This window comes from Trichechus manatus, unplaced genomic scaffold, assembly GCF_000243295.1.
Source record: "Trichechus manatus latirostris isolate Lorelei unplaced genomic scaffold, TriManLat1.0 scaffold00177, whole genome shotgun sequence".
NCBI lineage: Eukaryota > Metazoa > Chordata > Mammalia > Sirenia > Trichechidae > Trichechus > Trichechus manatus.
Genome location: NW_004444113.1, coordinates 3,301,617 through 3,314,056, shown reverse-complemented (window position 1 = coordinate 3,314,056; position 12,440 = coordinate 3,301,617).

Sequence of the window (12,440 nt, the reverse complement as noted above, 5' to 3'; positions counted from 1 at the left end):
GATTGTGTCCTGAGGCAATCTCTTGAGATATAAAAGACAGAAGTGAGCAGTGAGACAGGGGGACCTCATACCACCAAGAAAGCAGTGCCAGGAGCAGAGCGCATCCTTTGGACCGGGGTCCCTGCGCCGAGAAGCTCCTAGTCCAGGGGAACACTGATGAGAAGACCAAGAGAAAAAGCCTTCCCCTGGAGCCGATGCCCTGAATTTGGACTTTTAGCCTACTTTACTGTAAGGAAATAAACTTCTCTTCGTTAAAACCATCCACTTGTGGTATTTCTGTTGTACCAGCACTAGATGACTAAGACAGATAGTTTGGAAAAAGATAACGAGAATGGTTGCACAACTTGAAGAATGTAATCAGTGCCGCTGAATTGTACACGTACAAACTGATGAACTGCTGTATGTTTTGTTGGGTGTATATTACTAAAATTTGGGGAAAAAATTACAAAAGTAGAACTTTTCTATTTATTTCATGTAGTCCCAGAATGCCATTTTTAATACCAGTATTTTAAAAAGGATCTAGAATTCACTCAATAGAAGTGAAACTATACTAAATATTTCACACATTTCAAAAATATCAAACTCAAATATAAATACACAAATATAGATGTTAAACTTACATGACTGTTCTAATTGCTGATAAGATAAAACCTGTTGCCATCAAGTCCATTCTGAATCACAGCGACCCTATACGACAGGGTAGAACGGCCCCATAGGGTTTCCAAGACTGTAATCCTTATGGAAGCAGCCTGCCACATCTTTCTCCCGCAGAAGTGGATGGTAGGTTCGAACCACCAACTTTCGGTTAACAGCCAAGCACTTTAACTACTGTGCCACAAGAGCACTTTAATAAGATAAAGTCCAAAAAAAAAATCAACTAATCAGTACTTTCAAAAAGTCATTAATCCCAGGGAAAAAAACTGATATCATTAATTACTGAAAACTACTGATGTTTAGCCTACAAAAGAAGACTTAGGAAGGACCCAACGGCTAACTTCAAATATTTGCAGGGCTGCAATACAAAAAACAGGCTTATTTTATTGAACCCAAGAGTAGGCTGGAATCAAAGGGCAGAAATTACAGAGGAACAGAGCCCTGATTTGAAAATAAGAACACGATTCTGAACATTTCAGCTGTGTAACAATGAAAAGGGCTGCCTTGTGGACTACTGACCTTCCCATCACCTGAAATGTGCAGACAGACATGGGAAGACCATCCCACTGAGCGTGGGAGACTGGACTTGATGACTTTTAAAGCCCCTGCTAGAAATTAAAACTGATTTCTAACTATTCTAAAAGTAATAAAAACTATTTTTATTCATTCATTAACTAAATAAGTCCACTACATGTTAATATTAGTTTTTATGAAAAATAACTTTTTGAAACCAAAAATAAATTTATTGAGAAAAGTGGCATGTTTTACAATTTTTGCAAATTTCTTCAAAGTTTGGCCTCATCAAAGTCAGCTGGATTTTCATATCTGCTTCTCCATTCAACCTAATGCAATATGTTGTGGTAGAAATATATTAAGACTATCCAGCCTGCCACAGATATGTAATTAGAAAAGGCAGGAGGTCTTAACTTTTTAGATAGTTATAGATGTTTTTCTTTGATACCACACCCAAACCCAACAACTGATGGTTTCTTAAAGGTTAACCGCAATGTGAAATCGGAAACCATTATCAATGAACTGTTCATACTGTTACATGAAAACCGACTGGTGTTTCTTGTACTCTGATGGATCTTTCACACATGCATAATTTCTATAACATCATGCACTGGCTGTTTTACCCACTAAAACAGCGTCTGAAAGGGTTCCTTGGGAGGCCCTAAGGTCCCGAGCTCACATTTAGAGCAGCAGTTCTAGAGGTTCTAATGGGCAAAGTTTCTATAATAAACATGAGAGTAAAGAGGTGGGAAGAAAAAAAGGGAGAGGGTATCCCTACTTGTCCTAAGAATAAAGTCTCCATTCAGCAAGGTTATTTTAGCTAAAAAATCATGGGAGTACCACAAACAACACCACCGGTCAATGACCAATGTTTAATCCAATTAAGTATATTTTCATCTCAGAAGAGAAGCTTGTCAACAAAACTAACTTGTAAATCAGACTCTCTGGTAAAGCCAGTTTTGAGTCAGTGGTGCACTCAGCTATCACTACAACACTCTCACAGTCCACCAAAAACCACGCAGACTCCTCAGCCTTCAGTGGCACGTGGTATCTTCCTACGCCTCCCCTTTCTCACTCAGCAATGAACTGGGCGACCCACAGGAGCAGGTAGGATTTAGGGAAAGCGGGGCCAGGAGAGAAAACTGTCACAAAACCTGTGAAAATGCAAGCATGAAAGCCTTCCCCATTCTTTGCTGTCTTAATTCCAAGGCTTATTTCCTTATGGAAAAAAAAAAAAATTTCCTTGAAATTTAAAATTTCAAATAAAGGGAACCTTCCTGGAAATTCTGTACTGAGAATTTTATAGCAGAAAATCTCTGAGCTCTAACCTTTCAACAGTAGAACAGGTATTACTAGGATGTGGGTGAAGCCCTGTCACTGGCAGGCCTTGGAAGACTGGATGGACAACCCTTAGCCTCAGACGGTGTGAAGTGCCAGTCCTGCCCAATGACATCTGCAAAGCCCAACTACTGACATGGGCTCCATCAAGGATTTGTATGACCCTCCTTTGCTCCACAATTCGTTGAATCAGGAGGTGCAGTCCTTTGGGTAATTAAGGATTAAAAATTATCAGGCACAAAGTTATAAAAACAATTTCAGAATAAAATTCAGTAGGGACAGGGCTGGAACACTGACAAAGAAAGCAAAGATCCATAAATACATGCTCAACCGTGACTACAGGACTTACCTACTTGGATGATTATACACATGTAACCTGTGGGTAAGTGACTAGAGAAGTTAACATTTATGGGTTTTTAAAGGTCACAGACAGAAAGGCTTTTGAGACCTTAACTGTTCTACTGTTTCACCCATGAATAATGTTTCATAGATCATTTATAACAAATATGGAATACCTACTGAACAAAGACTTCAACAGCCTTCATAAAGCAGGGGAGGAAGAAAAGAGAGAAGAAACAGGAGCCCATATACATAAAACATATCAGGAAAATCAGTCTGTAATGCAGAAAAAAAAACTTTGTTCCTAAGCTACTGTTACATGCTCTGCAAAAATAAAAATTCCCCTAATTTTTAAAATAATCTTGGATTAAATGCTATGGATTTATAGCTCAGACTTACCAAATGGTCACTTAACCATTAAGATTACAGAACGCTAAGAGAAGCTAGTGTATATATTAAGTGAACAGCTTATGAATACGATAGATAATTTACACAATCATTTTTATGAGAAATAGTTACAGGGCAGGGGCACCCAGAAATCTTTCCTGGGAAACCATTCTAAAATACTGATGACGACACAAATCAGGTGTAGGAGGTCTGAGACCTGGCGTCCGGAGCTGGAGAGAGACGGCACGGAATGGTATCTTCTGGGCCCACCAAATTCCGTGAGTGTCAGAAACAGAGATTGAACTCTATGGAGTTAACAGCTTTGGGGGATCAAGAACAGTCAAACACTGACCATTTCTTATGGCTCAATTTAACATTTATCTGGAAACAGCTGGAGGAATATTCCTCTTAGTGTGTCTTCCTCAAGACGAAAACATCAAAGTTGCTCACTGAGACACCCACCTCCCGCAGGGGAGCCACAGGGACACAAAAGACAAAGCCTCCGCCCCTAAAAAGCTGTGATACAGATATGGAGAAAGGCGGACAGATGTCAGTAATAACAAAAGACAGATGGAAGCACAGGCAAATGTGGAGTACAAAGCAACAATGCTACAGGAACTCAGAAGGAACAACTATTTCTGCCTTGTAGGTTGAGATAGCTGACTTCAGCCAGACCCTGAAGGATAAAATATCCTTTCAAACAGGTGGAAAGGAGTCTGGGCTAACAGGACAGGAGGACAGGAAGAATATTCTGACAGAGTTTATATTTGGGGCAGCATCAATGTGCGCCTCGTGTTTGATGTAGGTAGAAGCCATTGCTTTTTTTCCTACGAGTGGCAGTTTTTTGCCAAGAACACTTAAGATTTCAGTTTGTTCAAATACTCACATATACTGTTAGTACAAATGTAAGCTTCGTGGAGGGCAATTTGGTCATACGCAGTAGTTTAAAATGCATATACTTGGAATCCCAGCAAGCCCACTTGTAGGACTTTACTCTAAGCAAACTATCATATCCGTGCAAAAGGATTTAGCATCACTGAGTTAGTAGGATAGTGAATAAATGGAAACCTAGTTTTCCATTAACGGGAGACTGGTTCAATAAATTAAAATATTTTCACTGATTGAAGAAATACTATGCAGCCATTAAAAAACAAAATGTTGATCCTTATCTACTGACATGAAGATATTTAATAATAAAGTAAGCGGGAAAATCAGCATGTGGAGTACCTGCACATTTTTGTGCAAAGGAAAATCAGTCCTTACGTACACACGCGTGGAGAAAAGGCCAGATGAACATACAGCCGGCTGCTGAGGTCACTAGCTTCCGCGCGAGTGAGGTGAGTATTCCACTTTTTCTGTTTTTGTTTTTTTACACTTTGTTGTACCATCTGATTTCTTTCACAATGAGCAATAAGAAGGTGTTTTACATTCTCATCCTAAAACGACAAACTTCCTTTCTGGTAAACTGTTCTCTGTCTTTTTAAGAAGAGTTTCTCTAGATATCATGAGCTGTGAATTCGGCGTTAGAGCCCCAGATCCACGCCTGACACCGAGCAGAACTTACTCCTGACTCCACACCGAACAGGTTTTTACACTGCAGTAACTCGGGAGGCAGCAACAGGCGGCTTTCACAGGCAGCTGCAAGAGCCTTGCAAGCTGGTACTTCCAGCATCATTAGCTGTTGCAACGGGTTGCTGTCTCGTGGGGAGCCCGAGGAAAAGTGGAATCTAGAAGCCAGGTGGGGTCCTGGTGGTGCAGTGGTTAAGAGCTCGGCTGCTCACCAAAAGGTCGGCAGTTCGAATCCACCCAGCCACTCCTTGGAAACCCTATGGCGTAGTTCTACCCTGTCCTATAGCGTCGCTAGGAGTCAGAGCCGACTCGATGGCACTTAACAACAGAAGCCAGGTGCCAAGAACTGCCCCATGGGGTTTCCAAGGAGCGGCTGGTGGATTTGAACTGTTGACCCTTAGATTAACAGCCAAGCTCTTACCACCGCACCACCAGGGCTCCACCAGGTGAACAGCGAAGAGTCGTGAGACAGCATGCCTGCGTGCGCACGCGCAAAGGCAGCAGGATGACGGTAAAGGACTCCAGCTACAGGCAGGCAGAGTGCCTGGAAGGCATAACTAGACTTCGCCTAAGTGCAGTGAGCAGCCTTGCGGCTAGCCCGCTCTGAGACTCAAGCCCTGCACTGGTATCAAAAGGCTATAAATGAATAAACATAAAGAACTACCCAACAGAGCAAAAGAAAGCCATTCTAAGTGAGATCCAATCTTGCAAAATTTACTAGCTATCCGTCACCGGTGCACACAGGTTAATAGTAAATCCGTGTAGCACAACTATAATGCAATCTTCCTCCTTAATTAATCCACTCGCTTCCAAGGCCTCCAGTCAAAGAATGTCATTCAGATGTCATTTAAAGGACAAATCTAGGGGCTCACTTGCATACAACTAGGCACCCCTTTCATGATCTGGGCGAGTACCACGGTGAGTCACCTGCAGGCCTTCAACAACACAGAGCCTGGGTCTCACCCGCAGGCACTCTGATTCCGTCGGTCTGGGGATTCAAAAGCTCCAGGACACTGGGATCTGCTGAAGCTCTCCAGGTGCACACAAAGGTGAGAACCACACTCTAGTAGAAGCTGGCTGGCTTCTCATCACCCCAGAGATGAAGGGCTCTGGCTGAACTGCGGCTTAGAAAGGATTTTCAGCAATGTTCTCCTCCAGCCCTCATTTAAGGAACATAAAAGCTCCACACTTTCTCACACTAATAAAGGAGTTCTCCCTGAGTGTGACAAATGGAGAGTTGATAATCCCGACAGGTGAGTACTTGTGGTTACCACCACTTCATCAGCCGGCAACACTGCCAAAATGAAGGTCCCGGTGCTTGCTATTCTGGGGCCGTTCCTACCACCACAGTCCCTGTGCTCGGAGGTCTCCGCTGCTATTCTCCCCTCCCCTCTCCAGATGCTCTTACAGATGAACAGAAGATGGGAAACAGGAAGGCTGGCGGCAGTCCTGGTTACTATGGCAGCCAGTAAATGAAATGCCAAAGTCCACACGGCTGAGAGTGGGAGCAGGAACCAGGTGGACACAGCCGAGTCACCTGTCTTCCTGACTGTGCTCCAAGCACACCCCTGGGCCTCCCCTTTCACGTCAGCCTCTTCACGGGGCAGGAGGGGGGCAACGCTGGGAGGACAGGGGGTCGAAGGGAGTAAGAGTCTGCAAAGGATTCTGACAGCAGAGGCAAAACGCTTACAAGGAAATTCTATTTAGATCTCGTGAAATCTTCCAAATGTGAGGGTAAAAGGTTAGCAGAAAAATTAGTTGACTGGATTAGGACAAGTTTTTAAAAATATGTATCAACAGGATCAGAAAATGAGCTTTGGCAAGAGTCAGATTTGCATACCCTGATGAAAAACAGTCAAAAACCGACATGTGGTCCTTAAATTCAAGTGGCTGGAGAAAAACCAATAATTTAACGGATTGGTTATTTCCTCTACTTTGAAGAGCAGGAAGAGAAAGAGTATAAAAGCACAGAGGAATTAAAGGAATGAAAACATCCATCAAGATTCAGCTATTTCTGAGGCAAGGCGTGCCACTCCTCTGTAGTCCACGTGCATCTCGCTCACGCCACATGCATCTTGCAGGTGTAATTACTCAGGAGTCCATCCTCTTCCCAAACGGAGCCCCTTCAAGGCTACAGGTTACTCACCTTTTCTACATGCTGGGGATATACAGAACCTGGCGCGCTACGTGTTCAATAACTGTTTGACGATCATGTAAGTCAAAGAATAAATGGATAGTGGAGAGATGTAAATTGCTAACTGTATTTAATGCAACTAGAAAGGAAGAAAGGATTAAACTGAGTCATAAAATTTAAGGAGAAATAAGATCTTCATTGCAGAGGAAAACAGCACCATTTATGAAAGGCAGAGATGATTAATGAAGCTAGAGCATAGCACATCCTGTTAGACAAAAACAGAGACGCACCTTCAAGGGACTAGGGATAGACGGGAGAGACACAAAACAAAGTTATAGTCAGAGACACAGGTGTCACCAAACTTGTAAAGATTCTTGGGATGCAATCAAAAACCAACAGGCACACGACTCCTAGGGTGTACAGGGTGTGTACCCTACAACCACAGTAAAACCCAACAGCAAGATCTACAAAAAATCCTGGAAACTGAGTCCGCAGGTCCCATGCAGGGAGAAGAGGACTTTACAGTCTGCCATACAGTATGACCGTGAGATGTCACGTTAGAACTGGAAGGGGAGCAAACCCCAGGGAACAGCAGTTGTCATGTTGCTGCACTTATTTCACATCACTGCAGTCCAACAGCAGTATCCTCCCTGGAGTACTCTAAACTCGGAGGCCGCAATTTGAGGGACATCAATGCCTTAAAGTTGAAGAGTTTAAGAAGGGGAATGTTTCACAACTGACAGCAGAGTGACAGTGGCCCAGGCTACAGAGTGGAGGCAGTGAGAATGGAGAGAGGGAGGCCGGGGGGACAAAAACAAGGAGTGAGAATACGCCCCCAGAGTCTTCAAAACGTTATCCTGGACTCAACAGTTACTTTTCTGGGAATCTTTCTTAAGAAATTAATCCTAAATACAAACTAAGGTTGTTCACAAAGACATTCACTGAAGCAACTCGAAGACTGGATAGGAAACTTGGGGGCAGTGAGTTTATGTTAACAGCAGAGGAACAACTAAAAAAAGGAGGGTGAGAATGGTTGTACAACTTGAACAATGTAATCGATGCCGCTGAATTAGCGTATGTTCTGCTGTATGTATTCTCAACAATAACAAAATTTTAAAAAAAGGTGTTCACTGCAGCAATGCCAGTAGACACTCAAACAGTCAGGAGCACTGAAAGAACAAACTGCTACGTAAAGTTGTAAACGATGGGGAAACGAGGAGGGAAACGACAGCATGTCCGTGCAACAGGTTACACAGCTGTTAAAATTTACCCTGAATTCCTTTAGTAAAAAGATGAGACGCTTAGGATGTGACGTAAGCGGGAGAAACAATAAGATCAAGTACAGTGTAAATAAAAAAGACTGGAAGAAAATATAGCACCCTGGGTGCTGGGTCTACGGGTGATTACATTTCTCTATTTTACAAACTACCTACATTATTACTTGGATAACAGAAGAGAAGACTGACTTTTTTTAAAGAAAAAAAAAAAACAGTGAAGTCTGTTAAAACATTTGCTGGAACTAATTCTAGCAAACAACTGGAAACATCCTAGATGTCCAGGAATAATGACAAAGTAAATCACACAGTATCTTATCTTTGAAATGGGATAGCACTGAGTTTTAAAAAACATTTAAGAGAAATGTGGCAAGAGGGAAAATTTTTCAGGATATTAAAGGAAAAAGCCATAGTGAGTGTTTAATCTATGTATAAGTTAGAAAGGAGCCAAATCAAAATGTTAATAGAGGTTGGGGGACAATGAGACAAGCTATTTACCTCTTACCTTCTTCCCTGTACTTCCTATTTTTTCTTTAATGCGCAAATACAACTTGTATAGTGTTAACCCTTTGGTGACCCAATTATTTTCTGCTTTACATTTTTTGTTGATACATGTGTTTTCATTAATGGAAACATGCTGAATCTTTAAGTGTGTCTGACTTTCTCATAGGTAGTATGGATTTTTTTTTTATTGCCCCCTCCGACAAGCCTACCCTAAGTGTTCACTGGTACATACAAAGTACCACCAACTATACCCCAGAGTCTCCACGGGGTCTATCGGTACTTACATGTAACAAAAATTTTCAAAAATTTTTCCTACCCAAAATCCAGACACCTAATACCCTGTAAAAATAGTAACTGGCAGCACACGCCCGCTCCTTCAGTTTCAAGCAGTCAAACAGGCCCCTGCCTCGTGGCAGCGTGCACTGTACGTGATACAGCAGCGTCCTGATAAACCCCCGAGGCTGACAACGTTCATGGTTGCTCTATGTACTGCCGGGCACGGAAGGGTTCACACTCATCATTTGATTTGATTTGTTAAAAGGTGATCGTTGTATCCTATTATAACTTTTGGACACAGCAGAAATAATTTCCAACGGTGTCGGGAAGATTTAGACCTTCGTTAACAGGCTCAATAGAAGGGGGCACATGAGACCACCACTCCCCACATACAACATCAGGCCAGACATTCTCGCATTGTGAGCCAAGAAAAAAAAAAGTCCCACCAACTTCATGCCCCCAAAAAACACGCAAATCAAAGGGGGAAAACGCTCCTTCTTCGCATATGTGAGGCATCTCATCCTTGAGCTTGAGAAAAGTAGGAGTTAAATCATAATTTAGATTACCAGTTAACAGGAAGGCAAGGTTGCCATGGTAATTTAAAATATTAAGACACTTCACTCATTATTAAATGAAGTTGTATTCATCTGGATAAAGAGTCGTAATCAACTCAACGGCAACTAACAACATAACCATAACCCCAGACGTCTTGAAAGACGAAGAAATACCGTCCATCGAACGCTCCCACGTTCGTCACGCACACCCTGATTAAAAGGACACAGGCTCTCTGGCAACCCGCGTGGGCTGCAATCTCAAGTCCTTCACAGGTATTCACGAAGCTCAGGAAGAAGCAAGCAGATTGTGCAGAAGATCCGTAACACCTTTGAACAAACCAACAAGAGAGCACAGGATGCTACCTGCCTAATAGTGCTGTCGGCTTACTAGGGAACTCATTTCCGAAATCATAGCTTGTCAGGAACGTGTGTGTAAAAGCAGCAGAAACACACAGGGCTCAAGAGGCTCACCAGCTGTCCCAGAACACTGCTCCAACACAACCCAAAACGAAGGGCTGAGGAAGAGGAAAATAAGGTGTCCAATCAACAGCACTTCAAGCTCTTAGCAAACCCTCCTGGGGCAGCAGGAATGTGGCGTGCGGGGGAACGGGGGGTGGGGGGGGCACGTCATCACTGCCAAACTAAGACAACGCATTCACTTCACCAACACACATGGGGCACCTACTCTCGGGGAGGCGCTGGGGTAGTGTCCCAGCCTCCCAGAAGGCTCCTCACTCCACGGTACCAAGCAGGCTTGGCACTATGCAGCCTTTCTACAAACCACACCAAGCACATCCAGAGCTGGATAGAAATGGCATATAAAACTGGATGTTCCTACATTTTCTCTTAAATAATTGAATTAACTCATTTATGCTTGATCACGGAAACCCTTGTGGCACAGTAGTTAAGAGTTTGACTGCTAACCAAAAGATCGGCAGTTGGAATCCACCAGGTGCTCCCTCGGAAACCCTATGGAACAGTTCTACTCTGTCCGATAGGGTCACTAAGAGTTGCATTCGACTCGACGGCAATGGATTTGGTTTTTGGGGGGTTTATGCTTGATCATAAGCATTGGACACTAGGGACGATATATTATTTTCCCAGGAGCCTTGAAAAATCTATTCCAGAAACCCCTGTCTGTCCCACAGGTCATGCAGACTTTACAAAAAGTAAGAGCCTGTTACACCACAATAAAGGAGGCCTGGTGGCACAGTGGGTAAAGTGATCGACTGGGAACTGAAAAGTCGGTAGTCAGAAACCACTGGCAGCTCCATGGGAAGATGTGGCGGTCGGCTTCCGCAGGGTTACAGCCTCGGAAACCCTATGGGGTCGCTATGAGTCGGAATCGACTCGACGGCAGCGGGATTTTTTGGTGTCACAATACAAGTGTGGGGAAACTACAGCTCACCGAACTGCCTGTGTAAATGTTTTACTGGAGCGCAGCCATGCTCATCCGTTCATGTACCAAGGCTATGTTCATCCTACAACGGCAGAGCTGAGTAGCTGCCAGACACTGTGTGGCCAGAGAAGTAAAAAATGTTGACTATCTGGCCCTTGCCAGAGAAAGTGTGCCAACCTCTGCAACGGAGCAAGTACTCAGAAGTCACGGGCCTGAATTCAAAACCCCGCTGACACTGACAGCTGTGTGATCATCCATTCACTTTTTCAACATCTACTGCACACCCACTGTATACCATGCACTGTTCTGGAAAGAGCAGTGGCCACCAGACACTGCCCCAGTCCCTAGTTCCTTGTCTGTATAGAGAAAATCTGGTTCCTATTACTACGATTCAGATCATGTATGTAGAAGCACCTATCACCTCACAGAGACACACTCCTGGTACGCAGACACCTTCTGAAAAACCAGTGAAGAAAAATTAATTCGAAGGCATTTCAGGATTTAAAAAATGAGTAAGTATGGTGATGTTAGCAGATTTCACCCAGCTAGAAAAGGGAACAGAATGGGAACAGGATGGGAAAAGATGAAAAGAGCCCTCCGCGCTGGTTCACAACTGGAGCTATCAGCAGACGTGCGCAGCACGTGAATTTCCCAGCTCTGAATGCTTAAAGGGGCCAGAAGGAATAGCACCCCAGCAGCAATGAGCACACCCAGACCTGGAATTCTAAATGCTATTTCCTACTGGACTGATTCCCAGACTCGCGTAGGAAAAGTACAGGATGAGCCCGGAACATCGTGGAAACACAGGTTACACAGGACCCCCTCAAAACCTGAAGGGGTCCCACTAGCTAAACCTGGAAAGATTTGGGCAGATAATGGATTCTAACCCACTGAATAAGCCACGACCTCATACTGACGATAACTACATGGGGAAAAGGGGAAGTTCTAACTTTTATTTTTTTCTGTATTGAAAGGTAAGAAAAATTGTCATTCTGCATCATCACAGTATAACTTAGGCAAAAATTACCCACGGATACCAAAACTAGGGATTCAAGTTTTATGAGGAATAGGTTATTTACACAGTCTCTAAGTGTTGGTATTGCTGTTGGGTGCCATGGAGTTGACTCCAACCCACAGTGACCCCCATGTGACAGAGAACTGCCCCACAGGGTTTTCTAGGCTGTAGTCTTCACAGAAGCAGACCACCAGGTCTTTCTCCCCCAGAGCCGCTGTGTGGGTTGCTTTTCAGTTCACCTCGCCCCACCCGGGCTCCTTAGGCAGTTTCTAAGTATCTCTACACAAACTGCTTATTACAAAAGGGAGAAAGAGTCACTCGACAGTGGACAAAGCTAGTGGACACCAACCGATCAAAGTTAGTGTCACCAATACTGGGTCAAACCAACATCACATACGTCCTCATGCAAAACTTTGGGGACATTATCACTTGTAATTCCTGCCGAAACTGCACAGCCTGAATCTGATCATAAGGAAACAGATAA